Genomic DNA, 20,255 nt, shown 5'->3' with positions numbered 1-20,255 from the left:
GATAAGGAGTGTTCAAAGCTGCTATGTATTAATACCCATAAGGGATTGTACAAGTTTAACAGACTTCCTTTTGGGGTCAAAGTCGCCCCTGCGATTTTTCAGCAAATTATGGACATTATGTTAAATGGGTTGGATTTCGCAGTAGAGTACCTGGACGAAGCGCTAGCAAAGAACAACACAAAGCTCATGTAAACCAAATATTCAAAAGGATCCAGGATTATGGATTTAAAGTAAAACAGGAAAAATGTACATTTTTCATGGAGAAAATAAAATACTTGGGGCAAATCATCGATAAACATGGAAGAAAGCCGGATCCAGACAGATCGAGTGCAATAAAGAATATGCCTGCTCCAGAAAATATTGCGTCTTTACAAAGTTTCTTAGGTTTGGCAAATTACTACAATGTATTTGTGCCAAATAGTCATAAACTAAGGTCGCCTTTAAATGAACTATTAAGGAAAGACCAAAAAATTGGTCTTGACGCAAGAGTGCGAAGAAGCATTTCGGGAAATTAAAGAGACTTTAATGTCTGACTTGTTTCTGGCACATTATAATCCCAAGCGTGAAATCATAGTTGCAAGCGATGCCAGCTCCTATGGCATAGGAGCATGTATTTTACACAAAATGGATGATGGAAAAGTGAAACTCATAGCACATTCATCTCGATCACTTTTGCCAGCCGAAAAAACTACTCACAAATTGAAGAAGAGGCACTATTATATTCGCGGTAAAGAAATTTCATCGTTTCCTGCACGGTAGGCAATTTCTGTTACAAGCAGACAACAAACAATTATTAACGATTTTCGGATCGAAAAAGAGACTACCACAACATACGGCGAATAGACTCCAAAGATGGAGTACCATACTTCTGAATTAAAATTTTCAAATGGAGTATTTACCATCTAAAAAATTTGGTCATGCAGACGGGTTATCGAAGTTAATATCTACGCAGACAGAACCATTGGAGGATATGGTAATAGCAGCCATTCAAGCGAAAGTTGAAGTAAAAAATACGTTATGTGACACAATAAGAGAACTTTCAGTAACGCTTAATGAGATTAAGAGTAAGGCAGAGGTGGACGAATTTAATATACGCACGAAAGAAAGGATCAACAATAACGAATTGGATGAAGACATTTATTTTATTTGCGATGACGTCATGTTATATAGCGACAGGGTCGTAATTCCTGCGACATTACAGAAAAGAATGCTCAAGGAATTCCATGTAGGACATCCAAGTATATCAAGAATGAAAAAGCCTTATTTGCTCTTTCGTTTATTGGCCAAACATTGATAAGGATATAGAATGAAAAATCTGCAAGTGTAGAGGATGTGCATTAGCTATGAAAGCTCCTCCGACTCCATTCGCATCGTGGGCAAAACCGGACCGACCTTGGTCTGAGATTCATATAGATTTTGCAGGACCGCTAGATGGGTTCTACTATATCATTGTTGTAGACAGCCTATCTAAATGGGCGGAAGTATTAAAATGTAAGAATCCCACATCCGAGGTAACCATCAACTTCCTGTATGAACTGTTCGCTAGGTTTGGAGTAGTAGACTGCATTGTTACAGACAATGGAACACAATTTACGTCTACCGAATTTAATCATTTTTGCGAGGATCATCTAATCATTATGCCATACCACCCAAGAGTAATGGACAGAGAAATTCGTTGACAAATTCAAGAGGGATCTGAAAAAAGCTAGTGGGTCGCCGACGGATAAGTCAATCCAACAGTTTTTACAAGTCTACAGAGTCACTTCGAATGCAAACATCGAAATGTCGAAGACACCTGCTGAGGTTATGTTCGGACGCAAGGTTAGGTCGATTTTTCACAAGTTGTTACCAAACCAGGATAGGCCAAACCTCAAAAAACCGATTTAAAAAAAAACGGTATAAAGTTGGCGAAAGAGTCTTCTACAAGATTCACAAAAATAATAAGACATTCTGGAAGTCTGGCATTGTTGAGAAATAAATAGGCAACATGGTCTACATAATTAAGGGGCCAGACTTCGTGCACAAACGTCACACTAACCAAATTCGGAAAAGATACTCGAACAGTGAGGTGACCAGATCGCCCGAGGAGGACGATTTGATACTTTTCACGTGCCCATACCAGAGACAGCTCCGGAGAACAGAAGATCAAACAGAAAACAGAAATCAACAGAATTGATTAGGTTGAACCCGAAACAAAAACGTTATTAATACAAGACGGGATATTTTCAAAGGAGGATGTTATACCGTCCTTCCTTGAACAGAGGAATTTACATCGATTAGCACGATAAATAGCGCTAGTACTTCCAACTCCGGTGAGAGAGATGCGACTGCACTTCAACTGCTAGCTGAGTGCCCCGCAGATATACACGCTTTCCTATCTTTGTACATTATTGTTAATACACTTGTTCCTTAACCGAACCTCAACTTGATTGTTCTTATTTTCATTGTTGTTCCACGACAAAACACAAGCGAAATGCTATTGATTGGATATAAAAAAAAATATAATTATTTAATCACGAAAATATGTTACCAAACGAAATGCTATTGATTGGATATCAAGAAAAATATAGTTATTTAATCACGAAAATATGTTACCAAACGAAATGTTTTTGCATAAGAAAACGAAAAACATATATTTATTCATGTGGAATTTAAACCGTTAATGTACACTATAGTTATTTGGTCATTTTTAAAATCTTTCCCAAATGAATAGAGAATATTCAGAATCAGAATATTTGAGAAATCTAGCGAACTCGACTATTTCAGCTAGTATTGTTAGAGAGCTCTCAGAATTAAGTGACGGTGATGGCCATACAACACAGTATAACAACAATGTATAACAATGAAATACGCCGCATTTATTCACTTAAATTAATTCCTTTCATTTTCTTCTTTTTTCTTTTTAGATTTGTTCGAATGTATTTTTAAACAGTTTGAAAAATGTTAAATGGTTTCGTTTATTTTAAAGATAAGTGTTTTTATTTTTTAGGTGTATTTAATCCCCCATTTCTCTCTCTCTCTCTCTCTCTCTCTCTCTCTCTCTCTCTCTCTCTCTCTCTCTCTCTCTCTCTCTCTCTCTCTTTCTAAACACACCTTAAGAATTGAAATCTTTTTCTTTTACCCTAAAACCTTAATTAATCCATTATGGTATTTTTCTACGTGGATTTAGTCTAAGGTCGCTACTTAACTTAAAACGTTGTTACAACATCACTTCCCTGGCGGCAATATTTAGTGAAATTTCTCTTTGAAAAGAAGTTGACAAAAAATATCACATATCTTGAACTCAAATAAATAATAAGGAAAAAATTCTTTTAACATAAACACTAAACTATCACGAAAGACAATAATTAGAGGTAAATGAAAAGCGGATAAACAAAACAGTAAATAAAACCCGTGCATATAAACATAAAAAGAAAATGGCAAAAAAAAAGGAAAAGGGAAAATATTTCATGTTATTTTCATATTTCGTAAGGTAATATAAAAGACAACTAAAAGAAAAGATAGATGCAACAAGAAAAGAGGGATGAATTGTCTACATGTCCATGGATGACACAGAAGCGAGAGTGAGAGATGCAGCATGAATTTCACTTCGGTAATTTGAGGATGTTGACAAATAATTTTATGATAAAATCCTCTTCTCTCATAACTAAGGAAGACTTTTGATGATAAAGATGCAGCATTGCACATTTCACTATATGACTTTATTTGACTGTGTTGGGTGGGATATATATATATATATATATATATATATATATATATATATATATATATATATATACTTAAACAAGACTAATAACACAGAACAAGACAGAACTTTAATAAATGCTTAGTATAGAATCGCATTCCCTTTTGATTTCTTTAAAATATCAATCCTTTTAGACATGCTCTCAACCAAAGTGGAACTCTGTGAAGAGGAGATTCTATTCCATTCGCTTTGCACAACTTCCCACAATTTGTCATTGTTTGAAAAAGTTCTTCGAGCCAATGCACGAGATATTATGGGCCAAATATTCTCAATTGGGTTTAAGTCAGGGTTTTGACCTGGCCAAAACATCAGATCAATTGAATTATCAGAAAATCATTTTTTATGACTTTAGCAGTGTGTGTATGGGCTATGTTGAAAAATAATGTTCTAGGATATTCCCTGCTTCTGGATATTTGGTAACAGTCCTGTTTCTAATATTCAAATGTATTCCTTTGTATTGATTGACTTCTCACATCTAGAAGTTCCCCAACTCCTGCTGCTGTAAAAGTTCCCCATACCATTATCCCTTCATTCAGTTTAAATGTCGTTTTTATGCAACTTGGTGAAAATCTTTCTCCAGTTCTTCGAATGCACCATTCGGGGGCATCAGGAGCATCACTAACAAGACAAAATCTTGATTCATTTGACCAGAAAACATTCCTGAACTAGTCTGTATCTTTCTTGCCATAACACGAGAAAAATCTTTTTTATCCTTGATGTACTTCTTAGATAAAAATGGCTTTTTTGCACATTTTTTAGAAGAAAATCTTATTTCATTCATTTGTTTGGATATTGTATATCTAGAAAGAGAATTTCAAGCCCCTGTTTTGAATTCTTTGCTATGGTCAACATAAGTTTTCTTACAGTTAATTTAAGTCTGTGGTCGTACTTCAAAATGGGTGTTCTAGAGCGACCAAATCCAGATTTCCTTTTTATCAAGCGTTCGACTTCGAACCTTTGATCTATTCATTTCACTGCAGAAAGAGATGTTTTCACTTTTTCTTTCCTTAAAATATCAAAAATATGCTTGTAAGTCATTTTGGGCTGCCTTAATCCTGCAATTCGGTCTTTTATATTCTCGCCAAGATGTGGTCTTACAATTTTAAGGATTAATTTTCCCACTTATTATATGCTATAATAATAATGATTTGCAAAATAGAAATTTACAGTTAAAATTAACAAAAATGTATGGCAAAATATTGAAAAATCGATTTCTTCTTTCACCCTTGACCTATTTTTTGCTCATGAGTATATATATATATATATATATATATATATATATATATATATATATATATATATATATATATATATATATATATATATATATTTCAAATCCAAGTTAATTCAAAATGTCAGCGTTTTCTATTCATTTCCCCACCATTAATCATTGCTTTAATACAGTGATGCATGCTGGGAATTAAGTTATTAGCATTCTTAAATAAATACTTATTTCCAGAAGAATTTTGTTGATGGTTTTACAACTTGAACGTTGCATTTTTACAACCTTTATATTGGTCAGTTCTCATAAATCGGCTATGTGGTTAAAAAATGGATTTAACTGTAAGCTCGTTCTGGAACAACATGAAACTGCAGGTCTGATGAATATAGATATCTTTCCTGTTATAAGTTTTACATACTTAGAACCACTCATTTTTGTTTTAGAGAGGAACGCATAAAACTCATAATTTCAAGGTATAAATCTTATAGCCGACACCATCTCGTCACAATTAGATATTTTGTATCAATTTCTTTTTAAGTTGTCTGATGTTTCTTCTTAAGAACTAAAGTCTGTTGCACATTGAATTTATCCAAAAACAATGGCTTTAGCCAATCCTTCAGATATTCAGGTTTTATTCCAGATCTTTAACGAACGATGCAAGATGATTGCACCCGTGATTTACAATCTCCTTTAAAAGAATGGAAACCAAAATTTAGTGCAAAGGCATCATCCAATTAGCAAGGCAACCGTTTTTGTCTTGAAATTATTTTTCTTTGAACTAGATAAGCAGTTTATAAGTACGAACTTCCACCATTCAACCACGCTTGCTTCTAGAGACGAAAGTATCTGAACCTTTTTATATAAATACTACAGAAAAATGTACGAAAACCTAGACATTGTGTTTTTTAACAAAACTGAATTAATCCAGAGGTAAAGAGATATTGTTTATTTTAACCATTTTTAGAAAGTTGAAAGATTAACCTAAATACAAAATCCAACAGTTTGTAAAATGCAAGAAAAAAATCAATGAAAAAAAAATTCCGGAATTCAAAAACAATAATTGCTCTATTACTTACTTCAAAATAGTTTTATTTAACAAATTTTTCGATGATGTATATATATATATATATATATATATATATATATATATATATATATATATATATATATATATATATATATATATAAGGAAGTCATTACTTATCAAGGCCAGTCGAGAATAAGGGTTAATGTGTGTACGGCGATGGGAATTGTTAGAAATTGATTATTTAAAGAGACGGCTTCACAAGAATTTGTTTAAATTGGACTTGAAGATGACCGTGTTGAAGTCAGCCAGAAAGCAGGTTAGCGGAACAGAGTTCCATAGCCGGACAGTTCTCTACAAAAAAAGCATTGTTCATGAAACTTGCGTTTAGATTTAGGCCCAGATAGATAGTGTGGGAAATTGTTAATAGTGGTTGTAGCTAGATGAGTACTTTTGGCTTGGGGAGACCATAGATTGAAGCTCTTACGAGCACCTGCCAGGAAAATAACGATAGAGCAGAGCCAGGCTCGCAAAAATCTCTTCTGTGAGAAAGAGATTGCAGGAAGGAGAAAAAACATCACCAATCAGATTTCGAAGCCGATTTTGAACCCTGTCAAAGCAGGATAGGTTACTTCGAGCAGCTCTTCCCCAGATGTGGCAACAGTACTCCATTTTAAGACTATTTGGCTCTTATACAGGTAGAGCATTGCGTCGGAATTAAGATATCTTCTAGAGCAGTAGAATGATGCAAATATTTTTCAGCGACCTTGGCAACAGATTTGATGTAAGTCTTCTATTTCAGGTTAAGAGTGAAAGTTGGTCCAAGAAGCTTGTCGAAGTAGGGTGCTTATTTGAGACTAGAGCCATTCATATCAACTGGAGCCAGGTGGGATTCAATGCTTTTATAGTGAAAAGATAGAAGCTTTGTTTGAGGTCTTTATTTGTTCATTTTTTCTTTTCTGTTATTTTTCACGAATTACCAGTTTCAATTGGTTTAATAGCAATCAATAACCTTACACGTGCCACCTTTTTTGTTCACTGAATTTTTTGCTGTCACATCATCTTCTGATTAAAATCGTTCGTAAAAATGAAGTCATGAATTTCGCTTCTCTTCTTTCATAACATTAAATAACATTATCGTTTAAGAATTATTACGGATTTGTTGTTGGGGGTTGAATTTAAGTCACAATTTAGATCAATCTCACTTTTAAGAAGAATGAAACAAAAACGGGGATAAACCCGAATGCAATAAAAGGGATAGAATTTAAAATTGTCAAGGGAGAAAAAGTAGAGAAAAGAGGACGAGAATTAGAAATTAATGAAGGAAAAATACTTTACTATTTATATAATGTTAGATTTGTGTATCTCTATCCATCCATCTATCTACTCTTATATAAAAGTCACTTTAGCCTATCTTTTGCAAATTTCACACAAAGGTAATTTATATGTCTGGTAAATTAAATATGTTTTGTACAGAAATTCATCCGATAAGTATCGAAAATCGAAAAATCCGATCCTAAAAATAGTATTTCGTTCTTATAGATAAAAATATTTTTACAGGAGAACATTTTACGTTACACCGGTTAAGGGAGATAACAATTTTAGCAATCATCAAGCCCAAATATCAACTGACGTGATATTGTAAACAAATACAGACGAAATTTTATGAACGACATTATCATTATTATTTTTTTTATTATTCTATTTATTTATTTATTCATTTATTCATTTAGTTATTTATTTTTATTTCTTATTTATTTATTTGCCACCGGAAAATAATTCTTGCCACCGGGCAAATAATTCTTGCCACCGGGCAAATAATTCTTCGTAATCTATAATATTCAATAGAGGATTGATTCTATAACAATATATACGCAATCTGCATAAATCAAAATATCATGTTTAAGCGTATTGTATGACCGGGCAACGCTGGGCATCCGCCTAATATGTTTATATATTTGCATGTACAAGAGTCACTCCTAAGCTAATTAACGGACCATTTAAAGTTTTGAAAACAGTGGTTAGACGGAAGAGTGGTTAATGCGGGCTATATTTAGTTTAATTTAGTTTTATGATAAACAGATATGGGATTCTTTCGCGAAAATTTAGATATCTCCGATTTTTGTGAAATTTTAAATATGTATGTAAATCATCCATTAAGAAAGGTATTCCAAATTTCAGTTTCTTTTGAATTATTTTTAGTTTAGATTGTATAATATAGGCACAATATCCCATTTAAGAATTCAGATATTTCGAATTTGCATTATGAATATTCCCTGAATTCTAATTTCTCTTTAAGCATAATGCTTGAATTTTAAACATTCTTTAAGGATCAGCATAATGTGATAGATTTGAATCAAAATTGGAATAAGTATTCTAGACATACGGTTTATTATCATTATATCTTGAATGTATTCTTTGTAAAAGGCTATAACTGTTTTGTTAAAGGAATTATATTTCCCGTCTTGGAACGGGTATTTTTCTAGTATAATAATAAGAATAGCATTAATGGTCTACTAAGGATGCTGAAATGCATGTAGTTTCATTGGTTATTACACGAGATCTGAATATAAAAAGAAAATCCAATGATTAAGAAAAGGTAACGATAATGAGAAGGTTACATTTTCATACATAGATGGTATTACAAACAATGAAGGTTTACAACAAACGTAAGAGGGGGGATAATATAATATAATGCATAAATAGAGACTGACAATCATAAACGTTAATTGCAAAAATAGCCTACATCGAAAGTCTCTAAGAACAATATAAATAACACGGGCTGCCAGGGCAATTATACATCCGTCTCGAACACACAGCTGGGAAAACCTCAATTTCAATCTTGTGCCTGCCTAGTGGAAGTTTTTCAATACTTCGAATTTAAGATTAAATTTACTTGTACAATATAATTCAAGGGAAATAACTTGAATATGATTCAAGCAAAGTAACTCTGAATAAGCAGTAAAGATTTCTGTATGAATGATAAAGTTCTCGTGTGTGTGCACATACGAGACAAAGCTATTGGGTATGCAATAGTTAACAAGCATGTGTATGTGTGTGTGTTTGTGTGTGAAAGAAAGAGGATTATGTGATTCGCTAGATGTGTCAGAATTTGGGGGGAATTTTTGACACCCCTAACACAAAACTGCGAATAAAATATAAAAAAAACTGATAATTTCTCTTTTTAAAGTGGGTTGTTTATTTTTTTTTATAGAATATACTTCCAATATAAACTAGTAAAGTCGTTTAGAGAATATTAGAAATATTATTTTTTTATTAAAAAAAAAAAAACAGTGTTTACAAAGTGCCTGCGCGCGTTCATGCAGTCATTTTGTTTACGTAATGAAATCAATTGAATTTTACGAGTCAAATTTTTTTCAATTTTTCATTTAAAAAATCTATCAAAATTCTTTTTATTGGTTCAATTTTTACGATATTTTCAGGTTCAATGTGAAATTTTATGGTCCTTCCAATAAACCGAATATAGTATTCTAGACAAGGGTTTTTTAATCCCTACCCTCATTTTGAAATGTCTATTAAAATGAAAATAATTAATTTTCTCACCTCAAATTTATATATCACAAATTGAAGATAAAAGATCAATAAATAAAATAAGCTAATTTAAAACAAAAAAAAAACAATTATTTGCAAATTTACCTGTAAAGTCCAAAGTTTAAAACATTTTTTAAAAAACACGTTGAATTTTTTTAAGTGAAACCTTATAATCTTGTTATATTTCACAGAAAGTTTCGTTCAATTACGACAATTATTTCTATTTCATTCAATGTTTTTTTTAGATATTAAAAAAAGATCACTCCATAAAGAAGAAATAAAATAGTTAAATAAAAAAACTCATGTACTTCTTTAAGAGAATAAAAAAAAATCGCTCGACTGTTTTTTTATATCGGAAAAACTGATAAGTGAAATGAGATTATTTTTCACATACGGTGGCCCATATTTACTCTCTTTTGTTTACAGCCAGCAATAGAAAGAGACATTAATTCTGTCGCTTACAGGCCACCATAGTTCATAACTCTAAAAAAGGGAGACGGTTATCTCCCCTTTTCCCATTTTTGACGAGCTGAAGTCACGATATTTTTAATACTCACTTAAAAAAGTATTTTATTTACAAAGGACATGGAATATAAAATATAAATATGGATAAATTCTTAACAATGAAGAATGGAAGTACCCATTGAATAGTATTTTTTATAGGTAAGTGATTTTTTGGAATTTATATATACATATATTTTATCGAAGTAAGTTAAAATGCGTTGATTTTCTTTAAATCTTTTTTTATAAAAAACCGTTTAAAAAAGAAATATTGCATAATTTGCTATTAAACCTGTTATTTTTTTTTTAATTTCGTCTTTGTTCCTTTAATTGAAAAAAATTAGGGTTTGACTTCAATTTTTCAAGTAGTTATAAGCTTAGAAAGATAGGAGGTCGAATTATTCAATTTTTTATCACGCATTTTTAATGGCGTTTTCTGACACTGCTAGTGATTCGATGTTCTAAATTTTGGCAGGCTGTAGATAGATGCTAAACTACTGACTGACAAACAATATGGATTTAGACAAGCCCGTTCCACAGCAGACATCCTAACTGTGATCTCTGAAAGTATATACCATTCATTGGACAAAGCGGGGGAGGGCAGAGCGGTAGCTCTAGATATATCTAAGGCTTTTGACAGGGTATGGCATGAGGGTCTCCTTAGGAAAATCAGATCATACGGTATCACTGGTAGAATACTTAACATAATTAAATCCTTCTTAGATAAGAGAAAAATCCAGGTTGTCCTCGACGGTCGTACATCTAAACAATATGATATAAATGCGGGGGTGCCCCAGGGTTCTATCCTTGGACCTCTATTGTTCCTGATATTCATAAATGACCTCCCCGACAAAATTGCCTCTGAGATGGGTATATATGCTGATGACACTACACTCTATGGCAGGCACGACAGGAAGACGAATGAACACATTTATAAAGAAATGGCAGAAACACTAGAGGAAGACCTCCAATCTGTGGTGGAATGGGGACAAAAGTGCTTGGTCGCGTTCAATGCTGCCAAGACTAAACTAGTTTCATTCAATAATTACAAGAATCCCTCTCTACCACCTATACAATGGCCAACGACTCTTTATCTGAGAGTACATCTTTCAAACTCCTTGGCCTAACGTTCACAGGAAACATGAGTTGGTACAATTACACTGAAGGCATTGCCAGGGCCGCTGCAAGAAAGGTGGGCTCTCTCTACCGTGCTAGAAAACTACTAACACCCGAAAGTATCGTGTATCTCTATAAGGCCACCATTCGCCCATGTATGGAGTATTGCTGCCACATCTGGGCTGGTGCATCTGCTACTAGACTCTCACTCTTTGACAAGGTTCAAAAGAGAGTCGCAAACCTGATAGGCCCTGAACTGGTATCTTAGCTTCAGCCTCTGTCTCATCGACGAAATGTTGCATCCCTCTGCCTGTTCTACAAGTATTTTAGTGGTGAATGCTCTGACGAACTGCAATCACTTGTGCCCCCACGACGTGAGCACCCTCGACAAACCCGACAGGCTGCTAAATCCCACCCACACTGTAGAGATCCCTAGATGTAAAAGATCTTTTTACTCCAATAGTTTCTTCCCCAGAATCGCTAGACTCTGGAATTCCATTCCAGGTCCCTGCTTCCCCAACTGTACTGACGTGCAGAAGTTCAAGTGCAATGTGAACCGACATCTTGCTGCCCAAATCCCTACATAGTACCCCAGTAGTTGTTGTCCCTGATAGTAGCCCCCTACACCAAAGTGGCAATTTGCCTTGTTTGGGGTGAAAATGTAATAAAAAAAAAAAAAAAAGATAAAACACCGCATCTGGGAGTGTATGTTTATTAACGACCTTAATATGACCACTTTAGCATAAGTCGATAACCAGTTGGTTGACGATATTGGCTATAGTTATCTCGACCGAAAGTGACTTTATTTTTACTTTATTTTTACGGAAACGGGCCATATGCGTGCAAATGAACTTTCGTTGGATGCCTTTTAGCATTGATAGCGTTCATTTCCTGGTTGCTCCGCACTCAAAATGAGCGCTAGACAACTAAGCAATTTCCCGCTAAATAAAATGCGGATCGTTCTAACAGTACAATGATGATGAGTAATAAGAGGAGAATAAATGATAGTTTTATCATTTATTCTCCTCTCCGGGAAAATAGATTTAATAACAGTAAATCCTTGAACTTTCAACTCGGAGTTTTTTTTTTAGTCCTAATTATTCCTTATCGATTTTATAGAATTATTTGTTAAATTTATCGGTTAATGGCTGTTATTCTGAGCCAAATATTTATTGTCCATAATTTTATTCTCTGGCAATTTCCTAATGTTTTGGACATTTTCCATTTCCTTTCATCATGCAGAACTGAAAGCAAAAAAGAGGATTGCTTAATAATGCGAAAAGCAGGATTCTCCATTCGGTCATAGCTGTTATTTTCTATGTTTTGTTGTTTATAGAGACTTTTTTATGGAAATAGTCTTGTCATAGCAGGATTTAGTAGAAATTCTATGGTTACCTCGCCTGTTATTTATTAATATAAAACAGTTGTCAACTAAATATTTGAAAGTTTTAATAAAATTTAATTATTAGGACAATTTAAATCTTTTAAAAATAAATAGCATCTCTCTTATGGTCTTTGTTGACCATTTTGTACGGTAATTTTGTTACGCGCTTATTTTTATTTGAAGCACATTCGAAGCAGAAATATCAACTTTGATGGAGACAATAGTTTGAAGAATGTAAGCACGATGGAATCATTGATTAAAAAAATCAGTTATTGAAAAGGATTGAAGAGACGGTTGCATTTTTTAATTTAAATTATTCTTTATGTTTTTTTTTCATATCGACCTAATGAAACTACAAACTTTTTTTATAGAGTCCAATGATAAGGATTCTCTCTCTCTCTCTCTCTCTCTCTCTCTCTCTCTCTCTCTCTCTCTCTCTCTCTCTCTCTCTACGCCATTTTCGCCTCCGACAACTGCGCATAGTCGCTGTACCAGGGCTGCCTCAGAATTTTATAAAGATGAAGCCGGAAACATATTTATCCGTCAAAGCTCGATATTTATTTTATGTTCCTCGATACGCCTAGTGACATGTTGAAGGATTATAGCATGAGGTGACCAAATTACGGATCGAAAAGTTACGTTGTGTTTATAAATATGTTTCGAAACGACGTACATGTTGAATAATGGGCTTCTGTATATTCATGTACGTGTTTGAAATTACTGTTCTGATGCTCTTATAATTATTGGAATGATGGAGATCTTCCTAAGATTCCAGTTTCTTTTTATGTCGTACATAAAACCTTGGTATTTCGGTTGTTATGTCGTACATAATATTTTGTTATTTTGTTTGTTATTTTGTTATCTTTTTTACCCTCTCAGCTCTTTTTAACCCAACATCATGGGGTACACTAACTTATTAGCCACAAAAAATGCTTATTGCAACTCATTTTTGCTGTTATTTCTACATTCATTCTGCTGCTGCTTATTATTATTATTATTATTATTATTATCATCATTATTATTATCAATACTACTACTACTACTACTAGTAATAATAATAATAATAATAATAATAATAATAATAATAATAATAATAATAATAATAATAATAATAGAAATATTTTAAACCTGTGTTACATATATGTCTGGCGTGTGATCATTCTAGGCTATACAAAATGTACAATCACTTCATTTTAAAATGAACACGAGACACTTTTGTTTATAAGACTTTGTTTATTTACTATATACATTTCAACAAATGACGCCGGTGGAGTTTAGTGGCAGAGGGTGGGTCGCAGAATTCTGTGTCAATTTGTGTTTCGCTTCTGTCTGTCTGTCTCGCTTTCTTTCTCTCTTCTCTTTTTATTGGTATCACTTCGACCTATTAACATTTTTCTCGCCAGCTTGTTTATTGCACTTTTACTGGTTTTGGTCTGACCAAAGACCGATTGACGTCATGGATCTAGGTAGTTCTAAATCCCGGGATTTCCCATTGTTTCTCTTTTTATTTACCTGGATATAGCTTAGGTCACCTTTCCTGGAACTGACTCATTGTTCCTTCGGTCGCCCGGGATTTACATTGTTTCCTTCCTGCTTGCCTGGATGCAGCCAAGGTCACCTTTCCTGGGATTGACCCATTGCTCCTTTGATCACCTGGGATTTCTATTGTGTTCTTTTTGTTTGCCTGGACACAATGATCGCACGCACCTCTCCTTAACACCTAATTATTCAGTTGGATACCAAATTATCTTTCAATATTGGGTCTTTATTGCCAGTTAATTAACAATTAGAAATTATTAATGTGTTTTATATTGAAAAATCCCTTTTATTTGTTTTGAAAGTTTCAATTAAGGTACCCATAATTCTAAAGTAGCTAAACCTAGGGATTTCAACTTATGTTCATAATTGAGATCCCTTAATCCTTTTTTGATTATGTAAATATTATATTCCAATTCCCATATATATGCGACATAATCACGTTGCCACACTGGTTCTCATTACATCACAGAAGTTAAGCAACGTTGAACCTGGTTAGTACCAGATGGGAATAAAAATGCTGTATTTAGGAGGACCTCGACACCTTTCTGCAAAAACCTGACTGGGAGATACATGCGACTGGGTACCGCTTATGAATTTAATATTCTCATGACACTTCCACCCCCGTAGGAAGCCGGTTCTATTGATACTCGGGATAACATTTTATTAATGTCTTAAATATAATAAATATTATTTATTTTTCTTAAGGAAAAAATAAATTAAATAATATCTTCTAACCTTTTTTTTTATAGCAATTTGTTTTTTGTCCGTTGTGCAGGTGTTACACCGTTATACCCGGACTGTCCCTCTCCCGATCTTTCCCTCTCCCACAAGGACGTGTATTTTATATGTGTGGCATTTACTCATTCCTCCTTCTTAGTTTTCGCCATTGACAATTCGCTTTTTTCGTGGCTTAACATAAATAAGCGTTTATATTCCTGACAGTTTCACTGTTGGTGATTTCGTCCTCTGAGAGTTTTTATTTATTATTATCGGCTTACCATAAACTTGTGAACGGTTGACAAGGGCAGATTTATACCACAGTAGAAACATGTTCGTGACAATATGACCTTATAGGATAGCGGTCATTAGGAGTGAATTGTTCAGCGCAAAGAGTAGCAGTTACCACTATAGATCGGAATCGCACAGAAAAGATCAAACTACATAGGAGCTATTGCAGTCAATTACGCCCAGATGTTGTATCGCTGATCGGTTCAATTGCATTATTCACACGATCATATAGTTCGCTCAATCTGCATTGTTCCTTTTCATGTTTTTGTTGAAATCAGTTCCTCTTCTGCCAAACATACGACGGACCAATGTTTTATTTCTTTTGTTTCATTTTACTTCAAAGTTCTCAGCAGTCAAAAGGTTACCTACTTGGGGCTAATACTTGAACTCTATATCAAAAGCGTAGATAATATATTGTTTCATTAAACTTCTTTATCTCCCAATCACTGATTTAGTAAAGATGTTGAGAACTTAATTTCCTTCTCCCCAATTGATCATGTCATAGTATATTTTTCTTTTTAGTCTTTTTGTCTTTTTCCAGGAAAAAAATTCATTTAGTCTGGTGAATTATCTTTGTGTAGTTACTTAAGGCAACATCACATCAGGAAGATGTATCGTCATATAAGCCACTGTGGACTATTCATACTGTGGGAATTTAATTTAAGTCACGAATATTATGTGATTTTGAATATTTAGTCAAGGTTTACTTCTAAGAAAAATTATCGATATGTCAATTTGATCTGATAAACACCTGTATAGAGAGACCTTTAAGGCACTGTCTAGTGGGCATTCAAGTGATTTCTACATGTCAGTGTCCATGTGTGGGCTTAAATGATCTCAGAGCATTTGTTTATTTCTCGCATCCGTCAGCGAAGAGAATGGAAAGATATTTCACGTTTTGTCCGTCTGAACATTTCGCTGATCTGTAAATAAGGTCGCATGTATATAGAAATATATAGTTAATAAATGTCGTCAGAAATGAGAAAAATATTGTAAGGTATATCTTGTGTACACCCCCCCCCTCTTTTCATTATCATTCTTCTTCCTCTTAATCATCTCAACTGAGTGTCGTCTTCTTTTCTTTCTTAATTATCGCCAAGCTTTTTACTTCATCAAAAAGAATAAAACGTTTCTGTTCTTGAATTTTATACTATCTCTTCTTCCCCAATCGATTTCCGCCTATCTTAATAAATTTTCCAGAACGAAAACTATGTGTTGTTCGGGATTTATTTTTTTTTTTTTACTTTAATTTTAGTATTTTACCACATTATTTAAAAGAAAAGAATTTTGAAAATTAATTTTAATTCTTTCAGTATCGGTCGGTTATTAAATTATTAATTAAGCCTTTTGCTATAAAGCTGTGACTAATTTTGTTAGGTCATTATTGTTATAATGAAATCTGATTACGCGAAAAGTTGAAATTTATTTTCGAGTTTTAATAATTTACAAAAGGTTCACATGTTTGATTTGAAAATGCATGCTGCTGGATTTAATTTCGCAATTAAATTATTTTTAATTAGTTTTTTAAAGTTCACCTCAATATCTTATGTGATTATTTTAATAAATATTCGATAAAAAAAGAATGCGTGAGTAACACAGTGGCGAGAAATAGGCAGACACACAATGAGAGAAATAACGTTTCACTAAATTTAAAGCCAATAACAAATCAAATTTAACAAAAATATGCAATTATGTTTTAAAGATTTAACTCGTTTAATTGTTAGGAGACTTATGCCTTGGCAGTTTGGCCACGGAAACGGACAGTGTGTTAACTCTACACAAGATAGGTGAAAACTTTTCTGATAAAGTTTTGCTATTTTTTCATGTGCTTTTAAATGTTTTATCAACTTCTATCAATCGACTATAAAACAAAATATATGGTTACAAAGTTCTACCTCAGCATAACTATTTTACTCCTTATTCTCATTTTCCTATTCTCTCTCTCTCTCTCTCTCTCTCTCTCTCTCTCTCTCTCTCTCTCTCTCTCTCTCTCTCTGGTTAAAATCTAATCATTTTTAAATCTAAGAGTTTCTTCGATTTCTAAGTATATTTCACCCACGAAAATTATTTACAATGTAAATCTTAAAAGCGCCCTACATAGACCATATATACAAAGACCAAGATAAGGAAAGGGAAAGAACTAAATATATGCGAACAATTTTAAATCTTTTGTAATGAATTTTCCTTTTCATTAAATAAATATTGCTAGTAAAATGTTTTAAAATAAATGTTTTACATAAAACAAAAGAAATTCAGCTATTGTTCAAATGTATGTATAATGATCAATAAAAACGGTTTACAAATGAATTTACCTGTAATTATCCAAAAAAGCATCGATTTTAAATTTGTTCCTGGTGTTACGATATTAGTGGAAGAATGTTAATATGAGTATAAAAGCTCCCCCTTCCTTTATTAAGGACAAATAAGAATTAAATATTAAAATCGGTCGCAGATGATAGTTTTCTTTTTTTTTTTTAAACCGACCAATATTTACCTCATGTGACCGACAAAATAGATTTATTCATGTTTATTTGAAAATCTATTCATCACAAAAACACTTGGAAAATTGGCTGTGTTGTGTGTAGAGGATAATAGAAGTATCTTCCTTTTCTACTTTAAGTCTATAGCTAAAGTATACTCGTGGTATCCGGGATGAAGTTAAAAACAAAAATCCATATCAAGATTCACAATTTTTCCTTAATAAAATTTTATTAGGAATTCACGATTATAAAAATAATGTTGAATGTGTTTGTTTATTGAAAATAATATCATAGTATTTTCTTTCCCATCGTTTTATTTTGCATTGTTTTATTTTGCATCATTTTATTTTGCATCGTTTTATTTTGCATTGTTTTATTTTGTATCGTTTTATTTTGCATTGTTTTATTTTGCATCGTTTTATTTTTCATCGTTTTATTTTGCATTGTTTTGCAAAATAAGCATTGTTTTGCAAAATAAGCATTGTTTTTGCAAAATAAGCATTGTTTTATTTTGCATCGTTTTATTTTGCATCGTTTTATTTTGCATCGTTTTATTTTGCATTGTTTTATTTTGCATCGTTTTATTTTGCATTGTTTTATTTTGCATCGTTTTATTTTGCATCGTTTTATTTTGCATTGTTTTATTTTGCATTGTTTTATTTTGCATTGTTTTATTTTGCATCGTTTTATTTGGCATCGTTTTATTTTGCATCGTTTTATTTTGCATTGTTTTATTTTGCATCGTTTTATTTTGCATTGTTTTATTTTGCATCGTTTTATTTTGCATCGTTTTATTTTGCATTGTTTTATTTTGCATCGTTTTATTTTGCATTGTTTTATTTTGCATTGTTTTATTTTGCATCGTTTTATTTTGCATTGTTTTATTTTGCATCATTTTATTTTGCATTGTTTTATTTTGCATCATTTTATTTTGCATCGTTTTATTTTGCATTGTTTTATTTTGCATCATTTTATTTTGCATTGTTTTATTTTGCATTGTTTTATTTTGCATCGTTTTATTTTGCATCGTTTTATTTTGCATTGTTTTATTTTGCATTGTTTTATTTTGCATCATTTTATTTTGCATTGTTTTATTTTGCATTGTTTTATTTTGCATCGTTTTATTTTGCATTGTTTTATTTTTCATCGTTTTATTTTTCATCGTTTTATTTTGCATTGTTTTATTTTTCATCGTTTTATTTTTCATCGTTTTATTTTGCATTGTTTTATTTTTCATTTTTTATTTCATTGTATTTATAATTTTAAAATTGAAAGTTATCGCAAAAAAAAAAGAATAAAATGGTAACATAAATCTATGTGCAAAAGTACAAAGGAATTATTTACTTTCATTCTTTGCACGGTCAACTCTGCGTTGCTCTACTATAGTGTGCGTCGCTTGTCACTATACAAAGAGTTTGTTCAAAGAATCAGTGCAGTAGTGAAGATTGATGTCTATAAAGAAGTTGAAAACAATAATAAATAGGAAAACTATATTCAGATATCAAGTATTTACTCCATGGTGATACCACGGCAAACACCTAGTATAGATAACGATATTGTGATTTCCTCGGCGTTTATGGTTGATGGATACAAATGATTCAATGGGTGAACGACATAACAAAATGTTACTAGAAAAATGGCCGCACTCGAATTACATAAAAGCATTTATTTATAAACATTAATTTTAGTTACGAGTGGCTCAAAGAAACTTTAATACTATTTCTCTATATTTCTTGAATACTAGCGTGCAGAAAATAAGAGTATAAATCTTAAATATAATGTATATCTTACGTATGCAGTAAAGCAATATTTAATGACGTCTATATATATGTATGGCACTAATTTTATTGACTATGCTGGAAAATGAACTCCAAAATTACTGATTAATAAAGATTTAGCAGTTAATTTAACTGCTAAATCTTTATCGGAAACCTATTTTCAATTCAAACTTTTTGTATGGAATTATAAACTAAAAGTAACTTTAAAAAATATTAACAGATTGTATGATCAGCCGTGCACAAAGAAATTTAATTAACTCGAAACTCAATTGTTTCAGTTAACTGATTTAGAAATCATATTTTTTTCTAACAATGAATTAGCAAGTAATATAGTGTTCTTTAATAAATTGACAAATTATTTAGTAAATTCTAACTTTATTAAAGAACTAATCATGTATTCCAAGAAACAGTAAAAGCGTAAAAATTAGACTTTGATTTTTCATAACATGTTTAAGAAAATAATTTGCAACGAGCAGTAGACAGAGGATTTTTTAACTAAATCAATAAATTAACTTCTTTGGAAACTTAAGACGTGTCCATTTTACCATTAATTATCAAAATTTATAAACGTCCTAAAAATCTTTATTGCTAATGAAAAAATGGTTTCTATTTAAAAAGTGTGCACCTACTTTATATTTAATGTACACTTCCCTTCTTCCTCATCAGTATGAGTTTAATAAAGTACATTATAAAAATATGTTCATAGTTACTAACTACATCATAAAACGCTTTATTTTGACCATCTACAATTCATAAATGGGTAATATTACTACCTATAATCTTACCACTTACTATATCACCCATTTTTATAGAAGCGTGAGAAAATGTGGTGATTATTTCAGAAGGACGACTTGTTTTTTCTTCTAATATTTTATTTACTAATAATCTTTTGTCTTTGTATTACAC

General features: G+C 32.2%; 1 protein-coding gene across 2 annotated transcripts in view; it reads left to right on the top strand.

The window, feature by feature from the left end:
- The window catches only part of LOC145252676 (carbonic anhydrase 2-like), a 242,182-nt gene that overhangs the window by 32,218 nt on the left and 189,709 nt on the right, over window positions 1–20,255 (top strand). The window lies entirely within an intron of this gene.

Source organism: Euprymna scolopes, chromosome 29 (assembly GCF_053919585.1).
Source record: "Euprymna scolopes isolate OS-2025 chromosome 29, ASM5391958v1, whole genome shotgun sequence".
NCBI lineage: Eukaryota > Metazoa > Mollusca > Cephalopoda > Sepiida > Sepiolidae > Euprymna > Euprymna scolopes.
Note: the sequence above shows the minus strand (reverse complement) of the source record. Positions and strands in the feature narration are given on the sequence as shown.